The sequence below is a fragment of the Furipterus horrens genome, unplaced genomic scaffold (assembly GCF_987537825.1).
Source record: "Furipterus horrens unplaced genomic scaffold, mFurHor1.1.pri manual_scaffold_7, whole genome shotgun sequence".
Taxonomy (NCBI): Eukaryota; Metazoa; Chordata; class Mammalia; order Chiroptera; family Furipteridae; genus Furipterus; species Furipterus horrens.
This window is the reverse complement of record NW_028327177.1, coordinates 119,004,785-119,025,433: the sequence shown is the minus strand read 5'-3', so window position 1 is coordinate 119,025,433 and position 20,649 is coordinate 119,004,785. Positions and strand designations below refer to the sequence as shown.

The 20,649-nt window shown below is 39.0% G+C and overlaps 1 protein-coding gene across 3 annotated transcripts in view; it reads left to right on the top strand.

Annotated features, from left to right (window-relative positions):
* The first annotated feature begins 442 nt into the window (after window positions 1-442).
* Window positions 443-20,649, top strand: part of TBC1D5 (TBC1 domain family member 5) — a 463,871-nt gene continuing 443,664 nt past the window's right edge. For 2 of the 3 annotated variants that reach the window (XM_090284381.1, XM_090284378.1), the window contains exon 1: window positions 824-1,016. The gene's annotated coding sequence lies outside the window, so the exon portion shown is untranslated. Of the gene's footprint in view, window positions 512-823; window positions 1,017-20,649 lie in introns of those variants that run through there. The other variant, XM_090284379.1, reaches the window with a different exon arrangement.

Below are 20,649 nucleotides of genomic sequence, written 5' to 3'. Positions count from 1 at the left end.
CTACTCTAATTAGCATTGCCATTCAAAGGCTTTCCTATTGGGGAAACAAACACTGGCATTCCACCTGTGCCTAGGCTGAAAGGAATCTTAAATCACGATGAAGTAGAAGCAGAGGGCAACAAGACACAGGACTTAGATATTGCCGGCATTCATAGTCAGTCATCAGAACTTAGTGTTGACACACCACAAGGCTGTAGACACTGTCCTAGGTTCGGTGGAAAAGATAAAATCCCAGCCTAGTGTTGTAGGTTTGTAAAAAATAACATTTTTTCTCTGTGGGTTATATTATAGGTCAGTACAAAATGCTAACACCCCCTCAAAACAGAGTAGGGTACATTTCAGAGGAAGTGACAGACAAGCTGGGTCTTGAAGCATAAGTAGGAGTCTACTCAGCCATAGAAAACGAATGAAGACTATTTGCATACTACAAGGAAATGCAATTTCTTAGGCTGGGAGAGTTCTGTGCGCTGACATCTCCCCTTCCTCTCACTCGCGCCCTGGAAAGGTGGTGGTGAGTGTGGGTGGTTAGGTCCCTGTTCCAGACTCCACCTGCGCGTTGGTGATGGTGGGGTGGTGGAGCGGGATTGAGCGAGGAAAAAATTTAAAAAGCCCCCTGCGCATGCGCTCTCTCAGCCGGCCGGCTCACTCCCCACCTCGAGACCCGCGGGGCCCCAGACTTGGCCCCGAGAGGAAGCACGTCGTGCGCTCGCGTAGTCTCCAGGCCCAGGCGGGCGCCTGCGCACGAGCGTCCTGGACCCGCAAGCCCGGGGTTATTAGAGGTGGAGCGCGAGGAGGGCGCGCTGCAGGAGGCGGCTGCCGTTACGGCGCGAGCGTGGTCACGTGGTCGCTGGTCACCGCCGCTCCTACCCCTCCCGCTCTGTTCTCTTTCTGGTCGGGCCAGCGGGTTCCACGAGCGCCCGGCAGAGACTGAGGGAGAGAGAGAGATCTCTGAAAGAGAGAAAGAGGAGGGAGGAGGATTCAGGGAGTAGGAGCTGGGGAGCCCTTCTGCGCCACAGGTAAAATAAAATAATGATGATGATGATGATGATCATAAAAGAGCTGAGCCCTCTGAGCGCCTCTGGCTTCCTCCAGTGCATCCCCCCACATGCAGTGGCTCCCTCCCCGGCTTTCCCCTCAGCCTCTTACGAGGAGCCCCGAGTCCCGCGTCCCCCTCCTCGCTGCTGCAGCTGCCGCCGCCTCAAGGGAAGGCCTGAGGGTGCGGGTGCTGCCGCCGCTGCTGCCGCCGCCGCTGCCGCTGCTGGGTAGTCGCACAGCCCTGCGCGTGTGCGCTTCCCGGGTCGGCGTGGGGGTGGGGTGGCGGGAGGGAGGCTCCCCAGGTCTAGGGCGGGAGGGTGTGGAGACAGCCTCCCCAAGTCTGCCTGCCTGCCTTACCTCCCTTCGGGAGATTGGGGTCTAGGCTGCATGCAAGACCAGCTGCAGCCAGAGGGCAGAGCATGGTGGCTGGACTAAGGCTCAACTTCCTACTTGGTAAATTTCCCAGTTCATTTCAGCGCTGGGTAGCACGCTTCCTTCGCAAGCCGGAAGCGAAACCAGCCTGCAATCCCAATCTTTTAAAATGCAGCTTTTAAAAGAGATAGAAGTCTTTCATCTTTGAGGCAACCAACCTGACCTTGTTTTAGTCCGACTTAAGGTTATTTATCTGTAAGAAACGTGCTAGTTGAGAGGCCTTTCTGGATACGAGAATAACTTCGCTGAGGGTGAAAGTTACCCCCCCCCCCTTTTCCAGGAAAAAGGAACACAAACCTCTAAAAACAATTTCTGGTTCTACAAATGACTTTTTCAATACCAGTATTAAACAGTTTTAGTTCCAGAAATATGATGTATGCCTAAAGTTTACATCCTTAAGGATTTTTTTTTTTTTTCTGAATGACTTTGAGGAAAAAGTTTCACATGTCAATTTTAAATTGGACTGAATCCCGAAATTTAAGCATGCAGACCGGATTGCGCTGAAATTTCTAGACCCAGTCATTCTTTTATACTCTTTGGACAACAAAATAGTCTCAATACAATTACACATTATTAGTTTTGTGCTGTTACACAAAATAGTGACGCAAAGCAGGAATCATTAACTAGGCATTGTTGAAAATAGTATAAATCTTTTGAACATTTCTGATATCAGTGGTAAAGAAATTAAATTATATGTTGATTATTTCTCATAATGAGGTTTTCTGATTCCACATCTTGCTAATTTTCACAGCATATGTCTGAATTTAAATGGAAAATTGAGCATTTTAAAATGATACAACTCTGCAGTGGTCATATAGAACATCGCTTTTCAGACTTTAATGTGCATAGGAATCCCTTGGAACTCTTGTTTAAAAATGCCAGTTCTGATTCAGTAGATCTGTGATACAGCTTGGTGTGCTTCTAGGTGCCGCTGAATAAGGAACTGTCCTTGAGTAGCAAGGATATAGATAACTTGTGTGATAAGTAAAATGATGTAGCACTAAACAAGTGCCTTTTAATAATTTATGTTGGATGTAGAGGTGGCTTAGAGAGAAAGGGCAAATAGCAGGATGAACTGAGAGGGCTTCCATTTAGACAGATCCCTTATGCAGAGTGAGCAGACCAAGTTCGGGTCCCAGGGAAGGGGATAGCAGCAGCACTGGGCGGCTGCCCCGACCAGGAAGAGTGCACATACCAGATGTGTATGCTGTGTGGTCCCTATTATTACCTGGTCTGCGAATTTTCCATGGGAGTTTGCTGTCCTTCTAGCTGAAAGAATTGCTCAGCTATGGTAGTTGGGTTTTAGCAACACATGTTTTCTGAATGCACAGTGGGATGAGTTTTTTTAATTGGTGGAAGTATCGAGTGTGTACACTTTCTTTCAAACGCAGCCTCAGTTGAGAATTGCCATTTTGAGCCTTGGAAGTAAACTTTTAAACAGTTAAGGGTCTCCTGCTGAGGGTAAGCTAACTGGATTCAGAGTTTTTTCCTAATGTAATAATAATAATAAAAAAAAAACATAAATTGAAGTTTAAAAGTGTACAAAACCTCAAATACTTTATGTACATAAAAATGATTGTATTGTTCTTAACTTTAAAACAACTTTATGGAAGTATAACATCAACTTTTTAGTACTATAATTTTTATAGTTGTTCTTACTTTACTATTGTTTCTTTGTTATTAAATAATATTTATGACTTCCTTTTTAAAAATTAATTTATTTAGAGAGAGGGGAAGGGAGAGAAACATCAATGTGTGGTATTCTCTTGTGCACCCCCAGCTGGGCACCTGGCCCTCAACCCAGGCATGTGCCCGGACTGTGAATCAAACCCATGACCCTTTGGTTCACGGGCCTGTGCTCAATCCACTGAGTCACACCAGCCAGGACTATGATAGTACTTCTGAAAGTTACTAAGTGCCAGGCACTGTTCTAAGCGCTTTACCAATCTTAACTCATTTAATTCTCACAACAACCTTTAAGGAAACTGAAACAGAGAGGGTAAAAGTCACAAGCTCAGGTTCACATAGCTAACACTCAGCTAGGATTCTGACTGGCTGACTCTAGGGTCCATGCTTTTAACCGTTCTCTGTGCTGCCTTTTTAGAAGATAAATGAATGATGTTCTTTTGTGTCTCCTTTTATGTTGTTGAGAATTATGAGCTTTTCTTTCAGTTTAAAATTCAAAATTGTCATCCTTTTTTAAATTCAATGTTTGTAATTCTGAATAAAATACTGAAATTTGCAAAATTTTTTTGTTTGCACTTGTTGGTTGAACCAGTTAAGTTTGTATGTCACGATTAAATGTAAAAGTAGTATCTGCTTCTGTTTGACCTTGCAAGTTTTCAGTCCTCTATTTCCTGCCTATGCCAGATCTCTGCCTCCTCATGCAGTAGATTTATTCTATGTTAGTTGTCCTAACAGTTTTTTTAGGAGGATCGACTAGGTTACCAACTTTTTATTTGGCCAGTAAGGACAATATAAAAACTAAGCATTGGTCGTTACTATCATTTTTTCACACTGAAAAGAAGGACGTCCTCAGAATAATGGATGATATTTGAAGTTGAATAATTTGTGTTTTATAAACATATTAATGTATCATTTGTCCCTCACCCCCTTTTAGTCTCAGACCACAGAAAGCTTTGTCTTATATCAGCACCAGTCTGAGGAATGGTACTTGTACAACTGGTCTAAGACATCTCTTAACATGGACAGATAATGGCAGTAATATAAAGTATGTACTGGAATTTGAGAAATGAGAGAGGTTAAAGCTGGGGTTAGTTATAGGAGGGGAAAGACATGGGGAAGGGAGGGTATTGAGGTTGGGGAGGGCCTGTGGGGCTGACTCCAGTAAAATTAATTCTCTATTAACTGAGATAATAGAGAGTTTGGGAAGGATGTCAGTATAACAACAAAGCCCTGTTGTAATGTTTTCTCAAATCTTATACTGTGTTATTGTGATGTCTATTATAATGTCATGCTGGCCAGTTACTTATCTTCACACTACACTTTTCTGTATTTAAAATGAAGATAGTAACTATCTCACAAAGTTGTTTTGAGGATTAAGTTAGAACACATGTGTGTGTATACATACATACATATATACATATACACACATGTATAACACAGTTATAAAATGATTAGATAGTGTCTGGCACATAGTTAATCTACCATGGATGTTCTATTGATAATCTGTGGTGTGATTGATTATATCCACATAATCAAGACTGATTATATTTGAATGAGCCTAATGGAAATTGTACATTTATTTGGTATAAGGCTGTCTGGGCTAATAAAACAGGAAGTTTGTACTTTGTGGATGAAAATACAATATTGGTATAGTAATGCTCTTATCTCTTTGGAGGATTATTATTATTATTATTTTAAGTATATTTTATTGATTATGCTGTTACGGTTGTTTCAATTTTTTTCTCTTTGCCTCCCTCCTCTTGGTACCCTCCTTCCCTTCAATCCCTTCCCCCTTAGTTCATGTCCGTGGGTCATGCATGTAAGTTCTTTGACTTTACCCTTTCCTATACTATTCTTAACATCCCCCTGCCTATTTTGTTCCTACCAATTTTGCTTCTTGATCCCTGCACCTTTCCCCTCTTTCTCCCCCTTCCCCCTCCCAGCTGATAACCCTCCAAATGATCCCCATACCTATGATTCTGTTCCTGTTCTGGTTGTTTGCTTTGTTTGTTTTTGGTTTTTGTTTTTAGATTCAGTTGTTGATAGTTGTGAATTTGTTTTTATGTTCATGCTTTTTATCTTCTTTTTCTTAAATAAATTCCTTTAACATTTCCTGTAATAATGACTTGCTGGTGATGAACTCCTTTAGTTTTATCTTGTCTGGGAAGCACTTTATCTGCCCTTCCATTCTAAATGATAGCTTTGCTAGATAGAGTACAGTAATCTAGGTTGTAGGCCCTTGCTTTTCATCACTTTGAATACTTCTTGCTAGTCCCTTCTTGCCTGCAAAGTTTCTTTTGAGAAAGCAGCTGATAATCTTATGAGAATTCCTTTGTAGGTAACCCTCTGCTTTTCTCTTGCTGCTTTTAAGATTCTCTCTTTATCTTTAACCTTTGGCATTTTAATTATGATGTGTCTTGGTGTGTTCCTCTTTGGGTCTGACTTGTTTGGGACTCTCTGCTCTTCCTGGACTTGTATGTCTATTTCATTTGCCGATTAGGGAAGTTTTGTTTCATTATTTTTTCAAATAAGTTTTCAATTTTCTGCTCTTCATTTTCTCCTTCTGGCATCCCTATGATTCAGATGTTGGTATGTTTAAAGTTGTCCCAGAGGTTCCTAATCCTCTCCTCATTTTTTTCAATTCTTGTTTCTTCTTCCTGTTTTGGGTGAATGTTTATTTCTTCCTTTTGTTCCAAATTGTTTATTTGAATCCCAGATTCCTTCCCATCATTGTTGGTTCCCTGTATATTTTTCTTTATTTCACTTTGTATAACCTTTACTTCTTCCTTTATTTTATGGCTGTACTCAATCATTTCTCTGAGCATCCTGGTCACCAGTGTTTTGAACTCTGCATCTGTTAGGTTGGTTATCTCTGTTTCATTTAGTTCTTTTTCTGGAGTTTTGTTCTGTTCTTTCATTAAGGCCATTATCTTTGCCTCCTCAATTTGGCAGCCTCCCTGTGTTTTTTTCTGTGTATTGGGTAAAGCTTTTTTGACTCCGTGTCTTGGTAGTATGGCCTAGTGTAGTAGGTTTCCTATAAGGTCCAGTGGCATAGCCTCCTCTGTCACCCAAGCTGGGTACTCAAAGTGGGCTGAGTACACCCTCCTCTTGCAGTTGAGCCTTGGTTTCTTTTGGCCTGTCAATGGGAGAGATTTACCCAGGCCAGTCAGCTGAAAGGACTGGCTGTGCACACTGACCACCAACCTTGGCCCTCTGTGGAGGATCAGCTGTGCAGGGGCAGGACGCTGGTGCTCAGACATGGTCTGTAGCTGTCCACTGGATGTGCTCTGAGGTTTCCTGGGTGGTGCAGGCCAAGGCCACCCCCACCTGCATTTTTCCCAGGGCATCCTGCCTGACCTATAAACCAATCTGAGATGGTTGCTACTTGCACTGGACTTGGAGATTCCCAGGTAAAGCCAAACTGTGAATCTAAGCTGGCTGCTGGCAGTGCCGGGCCTGGGGCTCACTGAGGCCAGCTGTTGCTTGTTTGATAGGATTTAGGAAGTTGTGAAGCATGAGCCAAGACAAGCTATTCATATGGAAAAGCAGCATGGGTGAGCTCCTAAGTAGTGTGGGGCAGAGTCTCTTGGGGATCTCCAAGGGAGGTCAAAGAGATGGAGTCTCAGATATGGCACCAGTGAGGGCAGGAGGGCTCAGAAAAGGGACCATTACCTCTGTTGTCCTTGATACCAGACACTTCAGTGCCTTTCAAGCTGCTACCTCAGTTCTGGAGCTCAGAGGGAGTGAGTCTGAGTAGGTGAGTCTGTGTGGGATATTTAAAAGGAACTGCTTGGCGCTCCAGCAGTTTGTTCTACCAACTCCATCCCTGCTGGTTTTTGGAGCCAAAAGTTGTGGAGACTTATCTTCCTGGCACTGGAACCCTGGGCTGGGGGTCCTGATGTGGGGCTGGGACCCCTCACTTCTGATATATTCCTCCCGAATTTTTATCCACCACACGTGGGTGAGAAACCAGCCAATTCCGCGTCTGCACCCCTCCTACCAGTCTGGATGGATGTGGTTTCTTTAATTTCGTGGTTGTCAGATTTCCACTCAACTCTATTTCTGATGGTTCTAGCTGATGGTTCTATATTTTAGTTGTAATTTTGATGTGGTTGTTTGAGGAGGCCAGCCATGTCTACCTATGCTGCCTCCTGGAGAATTTTTATTAAATATGGTTTATCAGCTCAGATCTTTCAAAACAGAGTAAGGCTGTAGAAATACTAAAAGATGTCTTTGGTGGTTGTATGAAAGAATTGGTTTAAAATGTTCAAGTGTTGTGTTTTGGAGCCTAGAATAAGATAACCTTTTTTTTCTGATGGCTTCTCTGACTATATATTTTATGCATTGTTCAACTGACTCCTTTGCTTCTTAAAATAATCCAGCTTTGCATTCTCCAGACCTGGTCTGCCACCCTGTCTTTGAAACCCATGGTGGCATATGTGTTTCAGAAGCGAAAAGTTTTGGAATTTAGAAAATTAATATGGCATATATGCTATATATCATGAAACCTCCTGTGCATAGGAGCAATCACCCCATAATCATTCACATTAATTTTCCCAGCAAAATTATACATATTCACACTAAGAAGAATTGAAAAAGACTGTGTAAATTTAGGCCATATTTTATTGACAACTTAGAAATCAATTTAGGTTTTAGAGCTCTTGGCATTTTTGGAATGGCTATAGGGGATAGGAGTCCGTATATGTATTTTATAGTTATATTAATCAGAGTGCATGTCTTTTTGACTAAATAGACAGCGAATTGAGTATAGGATCTCTGTGTTAGCATTTTGTATCTTTAGCACCTAGTATAGGTCCTGGCATGCAGTAGTGCTCATTAGATATCTGTTAGTTTGTATGAAAAATATCTAAAGATAATATCATTCAGTCATTGTTCTGTGCTGCATGCTGTATTTGTTGCTGACTCTGTGAAAATAGTTAATTCCAGATTTGTGGTTTTTTTAATTTATTGATTTTTAAGAGAGAGGAAGGGGCTGGGGGAAGAGAGAGATAAAGAGAGACATTGATTTGTTGTTCTATTTATGCATTCATTGGTTGATTCTTCTATGTGCCCTGATTGGGGATCGAACCTGCAATCTTGGAGTATCGGGATGATGACCTAACCAGCTCAGTTACCAAGCCAGGGCGTATTGTTTTTCTTAATGTAGTTGCCTAGGAAAGGTGGCTATTGTATTACTTTTTTGAAACAAAATAGATATAAGAGGTTTGAAATAGGCATTATAGACAATTGCAAATTTTCATAAATTTTTGTAGGTCAGGAAGTCTACATTTAGCAGAATGATTTACTTTTTAAAATTGATTAGACTTAGTTTCATGTGATAATTTATGACAGACTAGTTGTGGTATATCTGCCTAAAGAAAATGCTGTTATGGATGTGTATCTTAGGCCAAGTAATTACAGGATGGGTTTAGCCTGCCTGAGAAACTTTTTTTCTTCTGTTACAAAAAGTAATGCCTATTGTGGAAATTCTATAAAAATAAATGATCAAAAATAATTACCCATTCTTTTGCAAAATTTTTAAAGTTTTCTTCAGTGTTATTTTGCCTTGAGAGAGGCTGGGAAAAAGTTAGATTCATACTGCAAGTACTAGTTTTGAAAGACGAGTCACAATTTTGTTTAGCAGGAATGTTTTATCTCAGTGTTATTAAAAACTTATTCCTAAGTAAGATGAAAAGGTTGAACCAAAATAATTAGGTCTTTTATATAGTGAGTATTCAAAATACTTAGATTAGTGAGAAGTAATCTCCCACTTCTGATATAACTACTTTGGGGAGAGGCGTGCTCCTTCTGATGGAACTGGGGTGATAACAGTGCAAGTAAACTGATCCCAAGTTACAGGCCCTGGCTGCAGAGGCATGTATTTTGTTTTCTGATAATTAGTGGGGATCAGTATCAATCCGTTTAGAATTTCCCAGAATAGGTACCTTTGGAGTTGTCTCAGTAGCTACCTTGCAGGTAACTCCAACAGGAGTTACTAACATTATGTCTCTTGCCATCCTGGGGTGAGACAGTGGACTGATGATCCTGGATCTCTGGTAAATCTTGCAGGGGCGAGGGGCAGGGTGGGGGAGGTGGAGTTGAGAGGAGATGGGCAGGAGGTACCACTCCCCATCTTTGTTTACTGCATTCATTAAACTAGGCTTCTTGAAGTCTTAGAGTCTTGTGGTATGAATAATTATTTAGATGGGTAGATGTGTGTGGTAGAGCAAGGCTTGGGATAAATTGCCTTCCTTTTTCAACCTTCATTTCTCTTTAACTAATTTAGGGGTAATTTTAATTTCTTTATCCTGTGTGTGTTGTGTATGTGTATTATAGATATACACAGATAAACATGAGTATGTGTAAATACACCTATATTTTTTAAACTAAAAGTGGATTCTTGCCATTTTGATGCTTTTGCATATATTTTTGATTTAACATTTTATATTACTAATGTTATTCTTTCACATAATTTTTAGGGGCTCCATAATACACAATATTTTATTGCGTGAATGTACTATAAGTAAGCAGTCCTCCATTCTTTGACACCTAGATTCCTTTCAATCATTATGACAAGCAGTGCCACAATTTCATTATGGTAACTAATATCCCTTTGTGCATTTGCATTATTATTTATGAAGGAGTAATTGTTGTGAGTGGAATTATTGGGTCAAAATATATGCCCATGATTGATACACATGGCCAGATTGCCCATCAGAAAGGTTGTAACACTTTACCCTTTACCTACAAAGCTTGCTGTTATTGGGTATTACTATCTTTTCTTTTATTTTACAGTTTTATTAAGGTATAATTGACTATACTTTCTCCCCTACTCTGTGACAGGTTTTAACATTTTCTGTAGTTACATTTTGCTTTTTCTTTGTGTATCTTGTAGGGTTTTTCTACCCTATGTTTATATAGCTATTAATTTGTACTTCAATTCTTTTTATAATTCCAATTTCAAATTTTGGGTTTGCAGAACTTGTTTGATTGTATAGTGTGAAGTACAGATTTCAAAAAATGTAAAGCTTTTTATTAGCCCATTTTCTTGATACTACTTAATGATCTATTCCTTCTCCATGGGTATCAGAAGCTTTATCATTTGGCTTTCTATTCAGTCCACTGTATTTTATTTTTTATTGTTGTGAGTGAGATTCTCTGTGTGTGTGTGGGTGTGTCTCTTTCTTTGTGTATTTGTATGTGTGTATGTATTTCTATCAGACTTTTGGTGGTAAATAAAGATTTGCTGATTTTTTATGTGTATTTATTTTGTAAGAAGTCAGTTTCTGAATCTGTTAAACAGTTTTTGAGTTCTTCTCTTACATTTTCCAGGTAGATAAGCAAACCATCAAAGACAACCATTTTTATGTAAGGTTTCTTTCATGATTAATTTTTACTTATGGTAGCTGTGCTGGAATGACTTTCTTAATTTCATTGACCTGAAATATGTTTTGATATTGTGTCACTATGAATTGATGTATTCAGCTCCCAGAAAGCTGTTTCACCAAATGTTCTCTGTTACGGACTGAATGTGTACCCCTCAAAATTCATAAGTTGAAATCTTGCTCCTCTTCCCATGTTTTAGTATTACTAGGTGAGACTTTTGTGAGGTAACTAGCATTAGATTAGGTCATGAGGGTGGAGCTCTCATGAATGGGATTAGTGCCCTTATAAGTCACCAGGGAGTTTGCTTCCTCTCCTTGGTATGTGAGGATACATCCAGAAGTCAGCAGTCTGCAACCTGGTTGTGGGTGTTCATCCCTCAGAACTGTGAGAAATAAATTTCTGTTGTTTCTAAGCCACTCAGTCTATCGTATTTTGTTATAGTAGCTGAAACTAAGACAATCTCTAAGAATCCTTCTAGCTCAAAAGTTTTGTGATTCTACTTTGTCAAAAGACACAGCTCTCTGATACTTTCTGTTAAAATCATTGTGGTTGTCTAGCTCCACCACCAAGCAATTACTCTGAGATTTTGCATTTTTATCTCCTTAGAGCTTGAAGATCTTTTCTGTGTGGTTTGGCAGAAATTAAAAAACAAGACTGATAGACTACAGAGGTCAGACTGTATAACCTTGTATTTGCTTGTTTGCAGTATCAAGTATCATAGTTTTATTTTTCTGGTCAGATGGTATAATTTTCTACTTCTTATGGTGAGTTTTTTTTTTTTTTCTTTTTTTCCAAGTGACGGTCCTACTTGGTCTACTTAAAGATCTCTAAGCCAAATATTGTAATGGTCAAACTGGTTGTAATGGAAACCATTGAGAAGTTATAAAAGGACCAGGAGGCAGTGAGGGTAGGTCAGAAAGGCAGAGGTAAGGAAGGGGAAGTGTCTTGTATGTCAGCTCTTTCTCTCTGGCCCTCTTTCTATTTTCTGATTATCTTTTCTGGACTTCTTTAACTCTACACTTTTAATGATTTTCTGGCTTTCTTTATTCTCCAGATATACCTTTTTTTCTTTCAGAGAAAAGCTCCTCTCCATGCTTACTGCTTTAATCAGGAGAACAGATGCTTTGCTCCAGTCTGGGAAGGGGTCCTGATCAGTGCCCCCAATTTCCTTCCTTCTTGCCACTAAAATTACCTGTAAAACACCCTGGCCAGTGGCCATTATGCAGCTTACCTTGCAAAGCTTGTGGCAAAACAATGATTAAAGTTGAGTTTCCTCATAACATAAAGATACTGCTTTAGAAGTGTTAACAAAATGAGAAAGAGATACTTTATAAAGACAAATTATCAGAGAACTGAAGAGTGGTTGAGGACTACAGAGGAGATAGTGAGAAATTAGTGTCACAAAGATAGAAAAAGCTTCTGAAGACTGTTATCTTAGGTCTCTAACCCTGATTTCTTCCTGAGCTTTAGATCTGTGTATCTGATTACCTACTGGGGAACTCCACTTCTGGGTGACGTACAGAAAACTCAAATTCAGTATGTCTGCAACTGAATATACCATCTTCTCTTACAAAACCTATCCCCTCTCCCAAGTTTATTATCTCAGATGGCATCACCATCTCTCTAGCTGTTCAAAGTGGGAACCTGGAAGACATTTTACCCTCTTTATAAATTTTCACTTAAAGGCATTGAGCTCTGTGGATTCTACCTGTTGATTCCATTGTCTCTTGATCCCCACCAAATTCTACTCTGGTATATTATCTCTCTCTTTAAAAAATTTTTTTTTTTTTTAATTTATTTTTAGAGAGAGGTGAAAGGAGGGAGAAAGAGAGGGAAAGAAACATCAATGTGTGGCTGCCTCTCACACGCCCCCAACTGGGACCTGGCCTATAACCCAGGCATGTGCCCTGACTGGGAGTGGAACCAGTGACCCTTTGATTCTCAGTCTGGCACTCAATCCACTGAGCCACACCAGCCAGAGCTGGTATATTATCTCTTGATCTGCCAGATTTATCATCTCTTGCTTATGTTTTTGTAAGGTTTTCTGACATGTCTCTGTTGCCAGGTGATCTTTTTTAAGCTCTCACCTGATTCTCTTGCTCTAGAGCCTAGGACACTTCACTACTCTTCATGACCTGTTTCTCAGTCTTGTGTCTCCTTCTGATTCCCCCATACTCTGATTTCATTTTAAAGTACTGAAATCTTTGAGTTTTTTGAACTCTTTATGATTTTGTTTGCCTCAAGCCTGAAATATCGTGTTTCTTGATCTTACTGCAGTGTGAGGTCTCAGCTTAAATGCCACATCCAGGAAGCTTCCTTACACTACTAAGTCTGAGTTGTGCCCTTCCTATTTGGCCATGTACCCTGTACTAGTCCATTACATTAATGTATTATAGTTGTCTTTTTACCTAAGTCTGTGCCTCACTTTTGAGTGCTCTGTGGGCACCAAGGCCATATACACCATCTTTACTCCTGGTGCTATGCCTGTTAAAAGTAGATGTTATACTGGGTACTAAAAACATAGCAGTAAATAAGAGGGAGTTCCAGTTATCAACTACTGTGTGGAAAAGGTTAATAAGGGACTGGAAACGGTTTATAAGGGTATTGGAAGGGTTTATAAAGCCTTAAAAATATATAAATACTAAAATAAATGTAAGGTTCCTACTTCGCGGATTTTCACCTATTGTGGGGGGGTCTAGAACTTAATACCCACGATAAGTGAGGGAGTACTATAATTCTTGTTCAGTTTGATTTTTCAGCTGTTTTGGACTTAAATCAGCAAGCTGGTTTCAAAACTGCAGTTAGTTTTCTTCTATCACGTCAAGTTTTTCTTTACGGCTTATCTTAATGTGACCACTCTAGGCTGGATCGAGCCTGGATTGAGGGAAGCACTAGTGCTCTCCTACTGGCTGAGAGCAAACCTCCCTTGAGTGGGGAGGGGTGGGGGATGACCTTGGAGACCAGCGACAGGTTCATACTTGTCTAGGCTATTCAGTTACACATGAGACAGTGTGGTGAGAGCTTGTGTGCTGCTCTATATAGTGAATTGTATTCTGAAGTATAGTCCGAGTTCTTGTCTGTATACAAGGAGTTAGTGGAATTTATTGTTTTATTTACATACGTACTTATTTCCTTTCCTTCAGGTCATGTCTGCCTCTGCTATTTCTCGTCGTAAATGCCTAAACAACCCTGATTTGTTTTGTTATATCTGTGGCAGTTTCACCATTCCCAAAGGACAAACATCAGCACATTTGTCAGGCAAGCCTATTTTGCATATTTTAAAGTAAAACTTGATGATCAAGATAAGTCTTGGGCCCCTCTCAAGGTGTGCAAGGCAAGCAGTGTGTCGAGAGTTTACGGATGTGGACGAAGGGAACACGTGATAAATTGCCATTTGGTATACCTATGGTTTGGCTAGAGCCCAGAGATCATTCTAGTGATTGTTACTTTTGTATAGTGAAAACGTCAGGATATAACAAAAAAGAAATATAAAATAGAGTATCCTAGTCTACCATCAGCGCCTCATTCAGCTGAAATCCTGGTGCCAGTTTTCATTGAACTACCCTCTTCAGAAAAACAGGAGTATGGTGAAGAACTAAGTGACAGCAATGATGAAGATTTTGAAATTGAAGATGACTCAGTTCGTAAGGGATTTGATCAGCATGAGTTGAATGATTTGGCATGAGATTTGGGACTAACCAAAAAGGCTTCAGACCTCCTAGGATCAAGACTGCACAAGAAAAACTTGCTTGAAAAAGGAGCGAAGGTATTCTACTTTCAATCAAGAGAAAGTGCATTTCTGCAGTACTTTTGAAGTGATGGTGGCTTTGTGTATTGCCATAACATACATGGTTTAATGGAGGAATTGGGAATTCCAATCTATAACGCAACTGAATGGCGATTGTTCAGTGATAGCTCAAAGCAGAGCGTGAAGTGTGTCCTCCTCCACAATGGCCATTTATTTGGTGCAGTCCCAGTTGGCCATTCATTTTGTTTTTCTGAAGAATATGAAGTCATAAAGAAAGTCATTGATCTGTTGCAATATCACAAGCACAATTGGGTCATCTGTGTTGACCTTCAAATGGTCTGCTTCCTTCTTGGTCAGCAATGCGGATACACCAAGTATCCCTGTTTTCTGTGTATGTGGGATAGCAGAGCTCGTGAGAAGCATGGGGTGGAGGTCAAATTGGCCTCCAAGATCTGACCTCAAACCTGGTGATCCAAACATTCTACATGAGCCACTTGTTGACAGAAAGAACATTATATTCCCATCTCTGCACATAAAACTGGGTCTCATGAAGCAATTTGTTAAAGCTTTGCCAACTGAAGGAGACTGTTTCAAGTATCCCATTTTGGCATTTCCTAGCCTGTCATTTGAAAAGATAAAATACCTTAATATGTATGTTTGGTAGCAGAACTTCACTACTTGTACACAATTTGACTTACAGTAACAATATATAGCCTTTATATGAATAAAATAACTCTAAATAAACACTATATTCAGGTAACTTTTTTCTTTATTTTCCTTTGTATGTCCATTTGGTATGATTTTTGTGACAAAGAGGGGGTATCTTGTACCTTAAAAAGTTGACATGATACAGAAAAACTGGGGTCATTTTTGGATTCAGATGCCAAAAGTTAGTCAAAAACAAGTGTCAGACCTAACTCAACGAAAATTGTGTTCCCCAGTGTAATTTGTGTAGCATTTGATAGGGGTAGTTTATCCCTTTTTTCCACAGTCAAGATGGCTCACTCTCAGGGTTGGCAGTTGATTCTGGCTGCTGCCAGGGAACTCACTAGGGCTGTTGATCAGAGCACCTACGTCATACCTCTTTATGTGGCCTGGGCACGAGTGGTGGGTTCAGAGCCCCAAATACAAGCATTCTAAGAGGCAGGAAGTGGAAACAGGCAGTTTTCTTAAAGGCTGTGCTTGGAACTGACAAGCATTATTTCTGCTGTATTTTATTGGTTAAACAGACAGAATCAGCCCAAATTCATGGGAGGAGAATTAAACTCCATCTCCTGATGGAGAAAGTGGCAAAGAATTTGTGACTAGTTTTTTCTTCTACATAGACCTAAAAAACAAACAGAAAATAAAACTATAAAAGTTGTTGGATGAGTTAATTTCTGTCTGTATTTTCAGCTTCCTAAGGATCATGATTATACATCATTAATTTAAAAATAAAGTACAACATGCAGTGACATTTTAAAAAGTATGTTTATTCCCACCCTTCTTAAACAATAACTACTTTCTGTTATTCATATAGTTTCTTAATTTTTAAATTTTAATTAAGTATATAACTTCTAATTTTAATTAGTTGTATGTTCTATTTCAATATTTTATCTTTAGTAAATCCTCCAGTGTTACTACTCTTAAGTATATTTCTAGAGGTTGGGATTGTATCAAAGGTCTGTGTAATTTAGATTTTGATGCTTATTGTCAAACTGCCTAATAGAAAGATGATAGTAATTTATATCCCAACTTTTAGTGCAGGGTGTACATTATATTAGTCTACAACTTTGCTACCTGAAGGTATTGTAAATTATTGTTATGATTAACCTATTGGCAAAAATGACAGATTGCTTTTATGGTTTCATTAGTGTCTATTTAAGTCTTTTGTCCAATTTTGGTGAACTTTTTTTCTTATTGATATTTCCAGAGTGCTTTGTATATTGTAGATTTAAAATCTTTACCTATCACATATAGCTAGCGATACCAAGTTTGTCTTTTAATTTTGCTTATACATTTTAAAAATTATTATGAAGAATCATTACATTTTTATGTACCTCTTTATCTCTTTGATTTTGTTTCTTGGCAAAAACCGAATTAGACTCAGTTCTCCCTTATTTGTCTGTTTTTAAAAAAGTAATCTGGTGAATCTTCCAGTAGTTTCAAATATAGATTTTGTGCACATACCTATTGTCAGTGGGGTAAAAACATCAATAGACCAATAAATTCCATAGCAACAACACAGCTTTCTTTTGGGAGAATTAATTTCAGAATCTTGTCCATCTCTTAATAGTCTTACAATATAGTGGGATTGATTTATTTTGGGATTTGGAAAAGTTCTATCCTAGACACTAGTAGTGAATCATGCTAAATAAAGACAAAGTGTTCCTTGCTGTCAGTGTTAGACTTCCATACAAAATGAAACTTCTAGTGACTGAAATATAAAAATATGGAAACTTTTAATATTGAAAACAGTATAATATGGTCAGCTAGGTTATGTGCACAAAATAATTTCCTGAAAAGAATTAGAAATGCTAAAATAGAATTTTTTTTTCTTAAAAGCTAACATGATAGTAAGAAATTACCAGGCCAAAATCTACATAAAAACAGGAATTCACAGTAGTAAACAGATATTAAAACTGCTTTCCTCTGTAGGGCATTTGCCACATTTAAGGGAACCTTTCCTTTGGTTATGAAAGCCTCACAGGCACATGGTGTAGAAATTAAAGTCCAGATAAGCCCAAGGAGGGGAGTCTAACAGGAACTTTCTTCCTATGAAATTGGAACTCTGAAGAGTGATGCCCAGAGTATAGGTAAACCAAGAATAAAATTCTTCTTATGCTCTAGCTCATAGGAGGTTGCAAGAATAGTTGCTTTGTACATGAAATAATAATTATTCCTAAGAAGGTCTTCTCTCTTGGCTTGTGGCTCAAATTCAGTGTCACCTAGGTGGTCCATAAAAATCCTCAAGTTGTAAATTTAAAATGGTTCCAGGTGCCTGGCAGAAGCAAATGAAGGTCCTCTCAGGTAGGACACATTTTCACCTTAGGCCCTAAGGGATTACCACAAATAATTTTCCAAAGAATTAGTTCACAGTAAAATATAACCAAGTACGTGAGGTAACAAGATACCATGAGTAGCATGAAGCAGCAGAAGCAATAGATGGATGTTGATCCCCAAAACTTCAGTTTTGAAATCATCAGATAAAGATTATAAAACAACTGTTTATTATATTTACAAAAAGATGGAAAATACCTGCAGACAATAGTAAGCTATGCAAATTTGAAAAAAGATCAGAATGAAACGTATAGAATTAAAAAAAACAGTAATTATAATGAAAAATTCAGTGGGTATGTTAAAAGTAGATTAAATATAGCTAAAGAGAATTAGTGAGCTGGACGTAGGAGAGAAGAAATTATCCAGAATTAGCACAGGAAGACAAATAGGTAAAAAGAAAGACACTTAGATATATAGAACATCAAATGAGAAGGTCTGAAATCAAATGAGAAGGGAGAAATAATAAGAAAGGAGGCAATGTATGGAGAGATAATAGCTGCTAATTTTTCAGAGCTGGTGAAAAATACCATTCCATGAATTTAAGAAATTCAGAGAATTGCAAGCAGAATAGCCAAAGAGAAAAACACATCTAGTTACATCATAGTAACATGGAGAGCCCCAGCAACAAAGAGAGTATCTTAAAAATTGGTAGAGAACAAAAGACAGATTACCTTTAAAGTAACTAAGGCAATTACCCTCATAGCTGATTGCTTGGTAGCAGAAATGGAAGCCAAAAGTCAATGGGTTGTTAATCTCAATGTGCTGGAAAAGAAAAAATTTCTGGTTTAGTATTCTCTCTCCAATGAAAATAATTTTCAGGAATAATGGTGAAGTAAGGATTTTTTTCAGACAGAATTATAAAATATTATTCTCTGATTATAAATGTATAGATAGATATATTTATCCTAGTATTTAGAATGAAGGATTATAATTATTATAACTAAGCAATTCTGAGCATCACATTGTATCGTATTCCTAGAAAATTGTGCTATATTTGGTAACAGAGATACTGTTCGACAGTACTTTCACTGATGTATTACTCCCAACTTTGAGATCTTTGCTCTTTTTAGAATCTTCAGTGTGGTAGGAAATTTTTTGTGGTGATTAATACGTGCCTTTAAGTCTTGCTGTATCAATGATGTACTTTTTAATATTTGTATTTGAAATATGAAAAGTCAAACCAGGAAGAATTTGGAGAAAATCATGTCCTTGTGTCTTGGTATTTGCAAAATAACTCCTGGAAATGACTTTATTCTCACCCCCAAGACCCCAATAGAAATTTCTGGGAAAAAAAAAAGGGAGATTAAAATAAAACAACCATGAACAAGGTTAGTATTAATAGGAGTCTAGAGTGGTATAAGCAAACAGTCTTTCAAGTTGGTTAGATGGACCTGGATTCAAATATGGCTCTATCATTTAGTAATTCATCTTGGTCATGTGACTCAACTTTTCTGATACTTAGTTTTCTCTTCTAAAAAAGAAAGATGAGACTGCCTTACCCAGTCATGGGGAGTAGAGTAATGTTTGTAAAAAGCAGTGATTATAGTCTGTGGTTTTTAGTGAGTTTCCAACTAATTTTTAACTACTGAGCAACACAAAAAAATGAATTGAATCTGGCAAGGAATTTGAAATTGTTTGTGGTATAAAGATTGTAAAAGAGTTGATTATACTTTTAATCTTGAAGAGTTATGGACACTGATAGTAATGATACACTTTTTTTGAAATTAAGAAATTGTCAGAATATGACTTCTGGGCAAGATGGAGGCATAGGTAGACATGCCTCACTTCCTTGCTCCACCATAGAAAGAATTACAAACAGATCTCAGAACTAATAACACCCAGAACCATCAGAAAATCAAACTGTATGGAAATCTACAACCAAAGATTTAAAGAAGACACATTCATCCAGATGGGTAGGAGGGGTGGAGTCTTGGAGATGGGCAGAGAGGCAGCATGGTGCAGAAAGACGGCTGAATGGATAGGAGGGATAACTTGGGAGCAAGTGATCCCAGCCCCAGGCTAGACCACACAGCTCAGGGTTCCAGCACCAGGAAGGTAGACCCCTGTTACCTCTGGCTGTAAAAACTAGTGGGAGTTGGGGAAGCAGAAGAAACTGCCAGATTTTCACCACTTAAAGGGCCAGCATGGTCTTAGAATGTATGCAAACCCACCCACTCTGGGATTCACCACCAGGGCAGCAGCTGGAAGGGCACCAGTTGCACTTGGGAAGGGTGTGAAGTGACTAGAAATGGTGCGAGTGCTGGGCATACCACCAGAAACCAAGCGGTGGCATTGTCCCCTCTCCTAACCCTCCCCACACAGCCACAAAGTGGTGCAGTGGGTTGTCCCACCCTGGCAATTACCTAAGGCTCTATCTACCCCACACTTTACAGGTGCCTTTTTGACATAGGCCACACTACTAAGACAGTAAAAGCGGCTCTACCCAATACACAGAAACAAGCACAGGGAGGCTGCTAAATTGAGTAGACAAAGAAATATGGCCCAAATGAAAGAACAGGACAAAACCCTAGAAAAAGAACTAAGCGAAATGGAGATAGCCAACCTAATAGATGCAGACTTCAAAATACTGGTTATCAGGATGCTCAGAGAACTCCTTTAGTATGGCAAAAAAATAAAGAGAGAAATGAAAGCTACATGAAGTGCAATAAAAAATAATCTACAGGAAACCGACAGAGAAGGAAAGGAAGCTGGGATTCAAACCAATGATTTAGAGCATAAAGAAGAGCTAAACATTCAATCAGAACAAAAAGAAGAAACAAGAACTCAAAAAAATGAGGACAGGCTTAGGAACCTCTGGAACATCTCCAAACATGCCAACACCAAAATCATAGGGATTCCAGAAGGAGAAGAAGAGCAAGAAATTGAAAACTTACTTGAAAAAATAATGAAAGAAAACTTCCCTAATTTGGCAAATGAAATAGACATACAAGTCCAGGAAGCACAGACAGTCCCAAATAAGTTGGATCCAAAGAGGGACACACCAAGACATATCATAATTAAAATGCCAAATGTTAAAGATAAAGAGAGAATCTTATTTTTTTTAATTTATTTATTTGTTTGTTTATTTACTTATTTTTAGAGAGAGGGCAAAGGAGAAAGAGAGGGAGGGAAACATCACTGTGTGCTTGCCTCTCACTTCCACCCCCAACTGGGGACCTGACGTGCAACCTGGTCATGTATCGTGACTGAGAATTGAACCAGCGACACTTGGCTCGCAGGCCGATGCTCAATCCACTGAGCCACAGCAGCCAGGGCTAAAGAGAGAATCTTAAAAGTAGCAAGGGAAAAGTAGAGAGTTACCT